The sequence below is a fragment of the Oncorhynchus mykiss genome, chromosome 12 (genome assembly GCF_013265735.2).
Source record: "Oncorhynchus mykiss isolate Arlee chromosome 12, USDA_OmykA_1.1, whole genome shotgun sequence".
Lineage (NCBI taxonomy): Eukaryota > Metazoa > Chordata > Actinopteri > Salmoniformes > Salmonidae > Oncorhynchus > Oncorhynchus mykiss.
This window is the reverse complement of record NC_048576.1, coordinates 33,691,009-33,704,562: the sequence shown is the minus strand read 5'-3', so window position 1 is coordinate 33,704,562 and position 13,554 is coordinate 33,691,009. Positions and strand designations below refer to the sequence as shown.

At 40.1% G+C, this 13,554-nt stretch overlaps 1 non-coding gene across 2 annotated transcripts in view; it reads left to right on the top strand.

The window, feature by feature from the left end:
- LOC110537478 overlaps window positions 1–13,554 on the top strand; it is a 39,270-nt gene that overhangs the window by 2,242 nt on the left and 23,474 nt on the right. For both annotated transcript variants that reach the window (XR_005034951.1, XR_002475632.2), the window contains exons 2-3: window positions 10,185–10,252; window positions 10,735–10,839. This is a non-coding gene — a transcript (uncharacterized LOC110537478). The remainder of the gene's footprint in view (window positions 1–10,184; window positions 10,253–10,734; window positions 10,840–13,554) is intronic.

The window sequence follows — 13,554 nt, the reverse complement described above, 5'->3', positions numbered from 1 at the left end:
GAGTATAAATGAAATGTTGTTTTGACCAGTGACACTTGTCGCATTCTAATTGTCTACAGACATGTCGATAGACAAAGTATAAACCAGCCTTTAGGCCAACTCTTACCCTACTAGGTCCGGAGCCTGTTTTTTTTCTGTTCTACCTCATAATCAATTGCACACACTTGGTGTCCCAGGTCTAAATCAGTCTCTGATTAGAGGGGAACAATGAAAAAATGCAGTGGAACTGGCTTACTGGTCCAGATTTGAGTTTGAGGTCTTTAGGCAGTTATTGTCGTAAGGCAAAACTGTACATTGATTACTTTGTGCCAATACGTTCATTGACGTGGATTCGATGTGTTTTAATCCGGTGGATCAGCAGGGTGTGACAAACACTGGTGGAACTGATAGTGGCTGAGTGCTCCCTGGCACAGGAGTGATGATGGGTGTACCTACTGTCATGTTTAGTTGATTACTAATGCCACGGGCATCTGCAGAGTTTGGCACTTGCTGCAGCCTCCCTTGGCCCTCAGACCACGTGTGAGTCTGGAGTCTGAAATCATCCAACACCGATGAGTCCCGCTCGGATCTCCACCAGAACGAACCAACGAAGTGGAAGAGAGAAGGAGAGGAAAAGAGAGGGAATGTGAGACGTCCCATCGTGGAGAGCCGCCTTTCGTCCGTTGATGCATTCATCTTCGTCGCTTTGATTTGCTCTTGTCGTTTCTTCTGAGTTTTCTCCGCCGTGGGGTTGACGTGTCCGAGGTATCAGGGAAAGCTTGTTGGTTGTTTGTTTCGCATCCTCTGAGAGAAGGGTTAAACACATGTCACCAACCACAGAGCTGCTGCCTCAGGGCTGCTGCCTCAGGGCTGCTGGGTCTGAATTAGTGTTCTGAGGCTCTACCACTCTCTCTCCCTCTCTCACTTTGTCTCCGTCACACATTCTCTATTTCCGTTGATATCCCTCCCTTTCTCTCTCTCCCTCTCTGTTTCTGTCTCTTTCTGCTGATATCTTTCACTGGGTGTGTGTTGGGGGACCGCATCAGGCAGCAGGTTCCTTACACCACGGAGGAGCTGCAGGAGTCGCAAGCCTTTCTTTCCTCTCCATCTATCACCTACAACGGGGGGGGGGGGGGGGGGCTGCATTCTTTCACTGGCCGAGAGCGAGAGACGCCGCTTATTGCATCACATGCTCATTATGCTATACATTTTATAGAGAAGACATCACGGTGATTATCGACATCTCGCTTTGGTGGATTTATATTGCATCATTATTTTAACCAAGGTTAGAATAGCGATCAAGAGGTGATTGAATGGCAACATGGGAGAGAAAGTGTGTGATCAGATGTGTTAAGTTTGTATGTTTGTGGAGAGTAAATGGTTAAACAGTGATGATTTATGAGTGTGACGTATCTTTGGGCTCCACAACAGGTTGGAGATGCTGACTCTCTCCTCTCTTACTCTGAGGTCATAGGGGTGTCATTGTGCCAGGAGCTTGACTTAAACCCAGTGGCATTTCTCAGAACGTGCACATGCCAACTTCCTGCCACAAGCAAGCTCACTTGAGTGACGGCAAAAGAACACGGTTTTCCCCCCTTCAAGATGGCTATTCAAGAATGATGAAGTCATGACTTTTCTAAGCATGTCCAGACGTTGATGTCAGCATTCATCAAAAAAATAAATCATACAAAAATGGAACATTTGGATGATACTTATGTTTCTAAAAACGAATCCTGGAATCCTCATCCCCAAAGTTTTTTTTAATATGTATTTCCATTCTATAATTAAAGGTAGCCTGGTGATTCAGTGGTTTCCCTGAAGTGTTTTGTGTTTTTAAGTGTTTGGCCGGCATGGAAGGGGTTTACCAGCGCTGTGAATTCTTGATTGCCAACTCCCAGGATCGTATCTCCTGTGAATAAGAGCCATCTGCGCTGGGCTGGGCTTGTGCCCCCCCCCCCCCCCTCTCCTTGCCCTACTACACTCCACTCAAAGGCTCTCTGTGCTGTGGTTTGTCCAGACCCATCACGTGACTTCTCTGAAAGTGCCCCCTCCCTCCTCCTCACCCTTTATTTCCAGTAAACTGTTTGAAAGGAGGGGGTGAGTCAGAGTAAAACCAGCTTCCCTTCAACCACAGCTTGTTAAAGAATTTGTCAACGTGGACTCGGGCCGTTTTTTTTTTTTTTTTAGAGATTTGAATTTTGTAGGGACTATGGGGCTGGGATTGGGTTGGGTTGCGTCAGGAGCCTTAATCACTCTGTTGCGTGCGTGGGTGTGTGTGTTTGAAAGAAAGAGAGGGAACAGGCTTGTGAGCAGTTAATAAGATGAACTTTAGCCATCTCTCTGTCGGGGCTCGCCTCGCTCCGCTCTGGAGATGAGTGTCGTCCTCTCTCTGTGTGAAAGAGTTTCATTCAGAAAAAAAGAGAGCGAAAGAAAGAGAGAGAGAGAAACTGTGTGTGGGTGTTGACTTGTGTATAGGCTATGCATCGAGTTTTCCTTAACTGACACTTTCCAGATGCAGATTGCATTGTCGTCTGCCTATTTTTGAACTCCTTACCCCAGCCTTTCCCAAACTCAGTCCTGGGGACCCCAAGGGGAGCACGTTTTGGTTTTTGCCCTAGCACTACACACCTGATTCAAGCTTGATGATTAGTTGATTATTTGAATCAGCTGTGTAGTGCTATGGCAAAAACCAAAATGTGCTCCCCAGGACCATGTTTGGGAAACGCTGCCTTAGCCTCATCACGTCTACACCCACATGTTTTCAAACCTTTGAGGTCATCATAAGGAACACATTTGTATTCTGGAGTACGTATTTGCATCAGTACAATGAGTCATGCATATATTGTATAAATTGATATCAGGGCAAGTTGTTATCATAAACATGGAGTGGGCTGGTTTGTTTATATAAACAGAGTCCCGTAATTTAGAATAGGGGTTGCTATATCATTACATGTGTGGAGGGAAACAGTGAACTCTTTTCCTTTTTTCCCACTGGGATGCCTATTTGCGTCAATCTCTCGTCATCTCTCTGGCAACAGTAACCATTGGTATTCAAACTATTGTGTTAAACATAGCGCTCATTGGTCCCCTTTCTGTGGACATTTTCCGTAACAGTAAATAATATAGAATGTGCTCTGATAGTTTAATGTCATTAAAATTCTTAGAACCTAGATTCCATGTAATCATCGTGTTTGACATCATTTCATTACTAAGAAGTCCCTGACAGTCACCCTACCTTGGGAGACCAGCTACTGTACCTTTAGACACTACCCTAAAGATGGGTATTGTATTTTTGGATACATTTAAAGAGTAAAATAACAAGGAAACTCCATAGCAGTTAATGGGGCCACTAACTATAATAGCCTTAACATATGAACGGCAGATCAAACATGTGATTTTTACTTCACACTGTAGGCATTATCTTTATGTGGGGGCGTAGTGGTACAGAGTGCTGAGTAAAGAGACGGACAGCAAAAGGCTGGAGCCATGCTCCCATGGTTTTAATGACCCTGCACCCTTGACAAGATCTCCAAAATGTAATTGCTGGTAAGCCCTGCCCTGGGGGACAGCATGTTGTGCGGTGACGGGGATGGGAGAGGCGGGAGGGAGGCAGCCGTGGGTGGAAGCCTGGCCAAGATGGTGATTTTCCATGAGCTGCATACAATACACGTTGTGTGGTGTCTGGATTTCTGAACACTGGTCATGTACAATAGACAATTTTGTGGTCCAGAAGGTACACATACGGGGAGTCCCTCGAGCAAATCGCAATGTCACGTGTATACACACGATATCCCTGCCCACTGGGACCTTCACTTCATTCGGTAGAGAGGTAGCCATTTTCCTTTCACTCATTCATACCAGTCAAGTGAGGGGAAATGCAGAATTCTACTGACTTGGTAAACAATACCAATGCAATGTCATCTAATAAATGTGACCCATTTGACTAAACAGTGCTTGTTTTCCTAACAGTTAATAGTTATTGAATAGTTCCTCTATTCTACAGTTGTCAGGTGTTTGCGGTCAACAGACGGCCCAGAGTGGTTCAGCTGTAAACATTTACATTTGAGTCCTTTAGCAGACACTCTTATCCAGGGCGACATACAGGAGCAGTTGGGGTTAAGTGCCTTGCTCAAGGGCACAGACAGATTTTTCCCCTAGTCGGCATGGAGATTCGAACCAGTGACCTTTCGGTTACTGGCCCAATGCTACCTGCTGCCACATACACATTCCTACCCCCCAGACATCCTGCCCTGTCTCCCAAGAAAAAATAATACAAATAAAATAAGGAATAAAGAATCTGGAACAGAAGACTAGAATTAGAGAAGCAGGTTTATCCTTGTGAAAAGCCCTTGTGATTGTATAAAATCTTAGGGCGAATTTCAAAATGTGAGCCAATCAGAGTGGATGTCAGTTGGCCCCCCCTTCTTTTATTCCCTGTGGGCCGGCTCCTGCTCTTGAAAAAATGCCGCGATTACTCTACTGCTTTGTTGACCATATTTGGCATGCTCATATCTTACTACCCTCCCCCAGTCAAGTTCAACCTCTCAAGTTTAAATTTACTGGTATGTGTGAAACATTTTACCCGTACATTTAGGTTGTGTTATTGTTTAGCTATTGTGAATAAGACATTTTCATCATGCATTGATGTTTAATCAATTTCTTGTAAAACTTGATGATTTGGATGAGGATATATTGTTCATTCAGAGTGGCACGTCCTATCTGATTATAGGGCAGTTTAATATAAGTAAAATATATAGCAATTAAACTGATGAAATAAAAAAAACATTAACCAGTAGTAATATGGTAATTACAGTCATCTGAAAGATGGCAGTTTGAGTTCTGGATCAATTAAGAGTTGACGGTAAGGTTTATGCCTCATATCAGATTTAGCCTGAGAGATGACCTCGTACTAAAAGGTAGTGAATGATTCAAGTCATTCCTCCCAAAAAAAAAAAACATTTTGTTTTAGTTTGATATTTGCAATACCACCTCATGTACAGATCAGTCAAATAGGAAACCCCATTCTAATAACTGTATGCTTTTCTGGTTGGAGCCATCATTTCTGCTACATAACACATTGTTTAGAGAAGTAAAACATGTTCCCAAATATTCCTTCAATTAGACTGAATGTATAACTCATCATTCAAATGTATTTGACATTTTATATCAAAGGAAAAATGTGTTGAGTTTTAAAAGGGATGAAGTATTAAAAATGCAGTAAATAACACCCATATTTGTATCAATTAATATCATACAAATTAAATGTTTCAGCCTTGGGACAATCAATATCTACAGAATAGATTTTTAGAGTCCAATTAATAGAAGTCTGTATGTACTTTTAGCAGTAATACATCTATACATATAAATGAGACAGTACCCTCAACATGACAAATTACCCCCAGTGTGTTTTTAGTTTAAAACACTGTCATTTCATTTTTCATTTCCCTTCAATTGATATACCAACCTTACGGCATTAGCATAGTTAAATATCTGTAAAAAAAAAAAACGAAACAATAATTTAACGCAAACGAAGAAATAAAGTTACATGCATACAATTTGTACTGTTATCTCTAGTGACATTCTAATAAAATCATCAGAAGTATGACCATATCCTAATCAATCCAGGATAATTCCCCCATCCTTTCTTCACAGTTCCCAGAAATAATTTTAACTACATCAACAAGAGCTTAACCCTCCCCTTCCCAACATAGGTATAATGAGGAAAATCCATGTCATTGCTTTCAAAAGAGCCCTTTGTCGAGTTGTCAGAAAAGATGGGGAGAAAGCAGCAGAATTAGTAAGAATATGTGAGTCCTTGAAATTAGTCTGGTCTTCTTCTGACATTGATGGTAATGGATTAAAAACTGTCACCAGAGGTAAGAAACAGTTAGGGGATGTAAATATATATAATGTCCCAGTAGAAAAGGTGTTTGGAGGAGTTTGCAGAGGGTGATTGTTCCAATTAGACAACTGACAGGACAATTGACGGTGTGCAGCATTTTTGCAGGGCTTACAAAAGCTTTTTGGTTAACAGAAATATTTATATATACAGGAAATATAATATATTTAGATAATAGTGGGATAATAGATAACTTGGAAAAGTCTGTGAAGTGTGTCACAGTATCGTCTTAAATGAAAAATAAATATGTTACGTTTTTACCACAATTAAATATGTTAATTGTACATTTACTTCATTGACAAAAAAGCTTTATTTAATGGGAATTTAATTGATTAACGAAAAATGTGGTCTATATGATCTGTTCTCTGATGTATTTGTACAGACGAAATGCCAGCTTCCTTCTTTCTTTATATTTATGGTACATAACACAACATATTAATGAGAAAATATGGTAAAACAGACACCGGTTTGTCCTGATCCCACAGTAAATATATTTTCTTTAGTGTGTAAATCTTCTGATATTCCCCATAATCTCACATTTTTTAATGTTCAGTCTCAAATCCCCACCGAACCCATTTTAATATAATGTATGTATAATTTGAAAGATAGAAATGCATCAGAATTCACACATGACTTACAACACCGTGCCGAAGGATATTTCCTTAGAGACGATAAGATATAAACAAAGCCATTTTAAACAAATGCAATTCCTTCAAGACAATAATTGAATTGTTTTTATTGGATCAATTTCATTTGTGTTGATTGTGCAAGTATCGTCTAAGATTGATTTAAGACTTCCTCCAACAATTTGGAAACCTATTACATAATGAAGTTCAGAGAAATGATAGAATAAGAAATGTTTTGGTAGTATTCTTAGTAAATATTACTACCATGTTTTCATCTGTGATATATTTAAAATGTGCAGGAGATAATCCTTCTACCTTTAATCACCAGAGATTAGTGAAACGGTTATTGATAGCATATACGGTGCCTTCAGAAAATATTCACATTTTGTTGTGTTACAGCCAGAATTCCAAATGTATTACATTTAGGTTTTGTGTCACTGGCCTACACACAATACCCCATAATGTCAAAATGGAAAAATTATTTTTGACCTTTTTACAAATTAATAAAAAATGAAAAGCCGAAATGTCTTGAGTCAATAGGTATTCAACTGCTTTGTTATGGCACGCCTAAATGAGTTCAGGAGTAAACACTTGCTTAACACATTAAGTTGCATGGACTCACTCTGTGCAATAATATTGTTTAACATGATTTTTGAATGACTACCTCATCTCTGTACCCCACACATACAATTATCTGTAAGATCCCTCAGTTGAGAAGTGAATTTTAAACACTGATTCAACCACAAAGACCAGGTTTTCCAGTGCCTCGCAAAGAAGTGCACCTATTGGCAGATGGGTAAAAAAACATTGAATATCCCTTTGAGCATAGTGAAGTTATTCATTACACTTTGAATGGTGTATCAATACACTCAGTCACTACAAAGACACAGGCTTCCTTCCTTACTCAGTTGCCGGAGAGGAAGGAAACTGCTCAGGGATTTCACCATGAGGCAAATGGTGATTTTAAAGTGGAACTGACAGCATTTTAGCAACATGAAATCATATACAAAATCAGTTCCTATACACCCCCAGGAAGAATATGACACTTAAAACATTTTCTGACAAGAGAGCACTTGGATATGGTCATTTTTGTAGAATGTTTGGGAATTGCGTATACTAAGGCATTTGTGAAAATTATATAGCAATATAGAGTGGGAAACCGGCTGAGCTTTTGGACAATTAATAGACACTGCAGTAAATAAAACCTAATAAAAGCATCTGTCTCGTCCAAGACTGGAGTCTACATAGACCGGTGTGCTATAGCCAATCTGCGCTACAGTAGCCCTTTATACAAACAAGCCATTTGCCATTATTCATTTTGAACTGGACTGTGGGTTTACAGACAGTTGCCATTGCGCGACTATAGATCATTAGAACGCATTCGCCAAAAGCCACAAAATACACCTGAATGGATTTCTGAAAATATTTAAAAACCACAGGAGTCCTCTTACATTTGGGAACTTTACAGTCCTATTTATCAAACAACCATGAAAGGGTAGTCTCTCTCTCCCTCAGTTATGCACATCAACAACAGCAAGATCAACAACTAATGCTTAGCAGGCAAGATGAGCTAATATCTAACGAAGGAACATTAGATTAACCCTCTCAAACTTTCTCCGCTAAATTGCACTGATAAACAAGTGTAGCATACTTATCCTTCTGCTGCTTGCCTGCTAATGTATACTTGTCCCAACCAAGCACCCAGGCTAACTGGCTAAGAACACCTTACTATGACCATTTAACTTTAGAGTGTTCCTGGCTATTACTTTTTCTGCCTAAGTTTACTGACACTGGCCATATCCAGCGGGTGTTGCACTCATAAATTCAAATCAAATCAAATGTTATTTGTCACATGCGCCGAATACAGTGAAATGCTTACTTACAAGCCTTAAATCAACAATGCAGTTTTAAGAAAAATACCACAAAAAAAAAATTTAGTAACAAATAATTAAAGAATGACAGTAAAATTGCAGTAGAGAGGCTATATACAGGGGGTACCGGTACAATGTGCGGGGGCACTGGTTAGACGAGGTAATATATACATGTGGGTAGAGTTATTAAAGTGACTTATGCATAGATAATAATAGGGAGTAGGAGTGCAAAGGGGGGGCAATGCAAATAGTCTGGGTAGCCATTTGATTAGATGTTCAGTAGTCTTATGGCTTTTGGGTAGAAGCTGTTTAAAAGCCTCTTGGACCTAGACTTGGCGCTCCGGGTACTGTTTGACGTGCGGTAGCAGAGAGAACAGTCTATGCCTGGGGTGGCTGGAGTTTTGACGATTTTTAGGGCCTTCCTCTGACACTGCCTGGTATAGAAGTCCTGGGTGGCAGGAAGCTTAGCCCCAGTGATGTACTGGGCCGTACACACTACACTCTGTAGTGCCTTGTGGTCGGAGGCTGAGCAGTTGCCATACCAGGCAGTGATGCAACCAGTGAGGATGCTCTCAATGGTGCAGCTGTAGAACCTTTTGAGGATTTGAGGACCCATGCCCATGGGGAATAGGTTTTGTCATGCCCTCTTCACGACTGTCTTGTTGTGCTTGGACAATGTTAATTTGTTGGTGGTGATGTGGACACCAAGGAAATTGAAGCTCTCAACCTGCTCCACTACAGCCCAGTCGATGAGAATGGGGGTGTGCTCGGTCCTTCTTTTCCTGTAGTCCACAATTCTCTCCTCATTCTTATGACTGTCTTGTGATCATTGCTCTTGCTCGTTTGATTGTATTGACATTCCCAGCCTTAGTTACATTCGTTACATTTTTGCAATTTTTGTTATTGTAACTGAAAAAGTGCATCTCGAATAGAGACAGCCAAGAAATGTATTGGTGAATTATATTAATCATGCATTGAACTGCATCCATCTATTCTGCCAACAATGCCTTATTGTTCGTCATGGAATGTTGAGTCAGATAGAACCTATTTTGAAAACTTCTTATTAAAGTTGGTTTTGCAGCATAAACTGGGAATTTCATATTTTTGACTGATGTTATGATTGTATGTTTTTAATGATTGTCAGTTCCACTTTAGTACAGTTAGTTTAATGTCTGTGATAGGATGGATGGGTCAACATTGTAGTTACTCCACAAAACAAACTTAGTTGAAAGCGTGAAAGAAGGATACCTGTACAGAATACAATTTTTTCCAAAACATGCTTTGCAACAAGGCACTAAAGAAATGCAGCAAAAAATGTGGCAAAGCAATTAATTTTTTTGTCCTGAATACAAAGTATTATGTTTGGGGCAAATCAAATACAACACATTACTGAATACCACTCTCCAAGACTCACAGCTGTAATCGCTGCCAAAGGTGATCCTAACATGCATTGTAATCAACATATATTAGTGTTTTATTTTTCATTTATTTATTTGTATTTATTTTTTACAAATGTTAGAATTTTTCTTCCACTTTCACATTACAGTGTATTTTGTGTAGATCGTTGACAAAAAAATGACAATTAAATGAATTTGAACCCCACTTTGTAACACAACAAAATGTGGAATAAGTCAAGGGGTGTGAATGCTTTCTGAAGACCCTGTGTAGCTTTTTATGTAAACTGCTGAACAAAATTGAATCTGCTAATCTGAAAATCATATTTTAATCATTAACGATGCATACAATACATTTCTATGTTGTCATGCAAATGAGAATGATCTGTTAAATATTTGCCATTATTATTTTCAGGACTTGCAGTGCAAGTGCAGAAAATGGTTCAGAGGGTTGGATTCTTTGGAATTCTAGTCTGCGCCTCTGTAAGTGAAATCACATATAGAACTCTATTCTATAAAACAAAAAATCATCATCCCTATTATTGTCTGAAAATACAAGAAAGTGACTACAGTCTAAATTCAGACCTTTAAAATAGCATTTCTGAGCATACATTTCTGTGCACACATTTCTGTGCATAGTGAAACTGTCTGTCAATTTAAAGTGAACCGCTGATGGCTCAATCCTCAAACCAACAGACCGAACAGATGAATCATTATTATTGTTACTATAAAGCTATCTTTATTCTGGGTATTTTAGTCATTGAATTACTAATCCGTTAAATAGCTCCAGTCAGTGCTAAATACTTCAAACATAGGAGCATTTAACACAACTTTGTTTGGACTGAACAATATTGAAGAATATTGAGTCCTTGCACTCTTCTATAGAGTTGTTTCTTTGCTCTATAATTGTTGTCACTTATCCATATTCCTTTCTGATATTTAATTTATATTATCTCGTTCTCCAGATTACCAATCCAATGTTTGACCTGGCAGATATAACATGGTTCCCTTTTGGACCTTTTTTTGGAGCAACGCTAATTGGGAAATCCACAGCCAAAATGCACATTCAGGTGAGTACTGTATACCAGCACATGGCAGAAATGAACGTACAAAATGTCTCGCACACAAAACTCACTTTTCTTATGTATTTTTTTGTAATGACAAAGAGACTACTCAGATCCGTAGTTTGATATAAAATGTTGACAAAGTAAAGTTTTTTTTAATCAAGACTTTAGTTTGTTTTGAAGATGGATATTTCAGACATAATAATAAAACTATGTGCAGGATAAGGAGGGATCCTCCTGTGCTGTACTCAGCTAAGAGTGTAAGGAGGCCATTTTGTGCAGTGAAAGCAGGGTCTGTCATCCATTTTGTGCAGTGAAAGCAGGGTCTGTCATCCATTTTGTGAAAGCAGCTGCTGCACTCAGGGATACATACACTACATGACCAAAAGTATATGGACACCTGCTCGTTGAACATCTCATTCCAAAATCATGGGCATTAATATGGAGTTGGTTCCCACTTTCACTTTAGAATCCTCCACTCTTCTGGGAAGGGTTTCCACTAGATGTTGGAACATTGCAGCAGGGACTTGCTTCCATTCAGCCACAAGAGCATTAGTGAGTTTGGGCACTGATGTTGGGCGATAAGGCCTGGCTCGCAGTCAGCGTTCCAATTCATCCCAAAGGTTTCCGATGGGGTTGAGGTCAGGGCTCTGTGCACCTATCTCAACAAACCATTTCTGTATGGACCTCGCTTTGTGCATGGGGGCACTGTCATGCTGAAACAGGAAAGGGCCTTCCCCAAACTGTTGCCACAAAGTTGGAAGCACAGAATCGTCTAGAATGTCATTGTATGCTGTAGCTTTAAGATTTCCCTTCACTGGAACTAACGGGTCTTGGCTGAACCATGAAAAACAGCCCCAGACCATTATTCCTTCTCCACCAAACTTTACAGTTGGGGCAGACAGCATTCTCCTGGCATCCGTCAAACCCACATTCATCTGTCGGGTTGCCAGATGATGAAGCTTGATTCATCAGTCCAGAGAACACATTTCTACTGCTCCAGAGTCCAATGGCGGCGAGCTTTGCAGCACTCCAGCTGACGCTTGTCAGTGCGTATGGTGATCTTAGGCTTGTGTGCGGTTGCTCGGCCATCGAAAACCCATTTCATGAGGCTCCCGACAAACAGTTATTGTGCTGATGTTGTTTCCAGAGGCGGTTTGGAACTCGGGAGTGAGTGTTGCAAATATGGACAGGCAATTTTTTGAATGTATTTTTTATTTTGTATTTTTATTTTTTTTCACGCGCTTCAGCACTCAGCCGTCCCATTCTGTGAGCTTGTGTGGCCTACCACTTCGCGGCTGAGACATTGTTGTTCCTGTACATTTCCACTTCCCAATAAACAGCACTTACTGTTGATCGGGGCAGCTCTAGAGGGCAGAAATTTGACAAATTTAGTTGTTGGAAAGATGGCATCTTATGACGGTGCCTTGTTGAAAGTCACTGGGCTCTTTATTAAGTCCATTCTACTTCCAATGTTTGTCTATAAAGATTGCATGGCTGTGTGCTGGATTTTATACACCTGTCAGCAATGGGTGTGGCTGAAATAGCTGAATCTACTCATTAGAAGGGCTGTCCACATACTTTTGTGTATATATAGTGTACTTTAGTAGGGATAATATTTTTTTATCACTTGAGAAAACAAATAAGGAACCTTTATTTTATTTATTGAACTGAAAAGTGAATTTGTACAACAAAGAAGTATACACTGATGATTACTGTGTAAAAGTTGATTCAGTTTTTCCCCATGCATGGAAGGATTAATGACTTAATCCACTTTGTGCCATGTTAGACAGTGTCTGTATGCTTAATGGATTATCTTTCTAAATCCTCTATAAACTATTTCATAAATCAAGATACAAAAAATGACCAAAGACTGTAGGGTGGCAATTGAGTAAGCTGATTCATTATGTGACGTTCAATAAGATTGATTAAAAAAAGAAAACGTATCCTCTTTATCTCTCTAGTAATGTTAAATGCACTTGGCTAGCTTTCTCTAGCTACCCTAGTAGTGAGGGAAACTTTGTTGTGTGGGTATGGGTGTTGGCCATAGAGAAACCCCTATTGTACAGAAGATTAACACTGTCTGTGATGATACAGAGAGTGGCGTGGGCAGCAGCATCATAGAGCCGATTAGGTCTGGTGTCCCCTGGAGCCGATGACTTTCTCCATATCCAGGCAGGATCAGAGGTGTGCCCCTCCTTGCTTGACATGGCCAGGGCCAGCTCTACAATGATACACACTGACTGGAAACTGAACCAGGCTTACCATCACAACTGGTTGGGGTCGACCTGTTGTGTATTTAGTGAGATTTAACATTCTGTGTTGAGGATAGAAATGTAATGAATATAGATGACACAATGCTCTATACCTGACAGATCATGTCCCGTCCCGTGTAAACAATACATTTCTATCTGAATGTTCTGAACACACTCATGTTCTCTCAGCTTCTCCTCTTCTTTTCCCCACTGTGTTAAGTCTGGAAAGAATGCAGAGAATTTTTGTCTATTAGACGGCACTTCTTTGTTGTTTTACATTGACAGTATACTGCACTGTACTGAGTCACAGAGCTGTGGAGTTGTCATGTAAGAGTGGGTATGGAGAGGCAATATGATAGACTGTAATGGTGAACAGGTGAACGTTCTCCCTTGTGGGTCTAAGCAGAGGAACAATGCACTAGGGGGATTTGGAGGTGTTTTTTATGTGGGGATAATACTGGGCCAC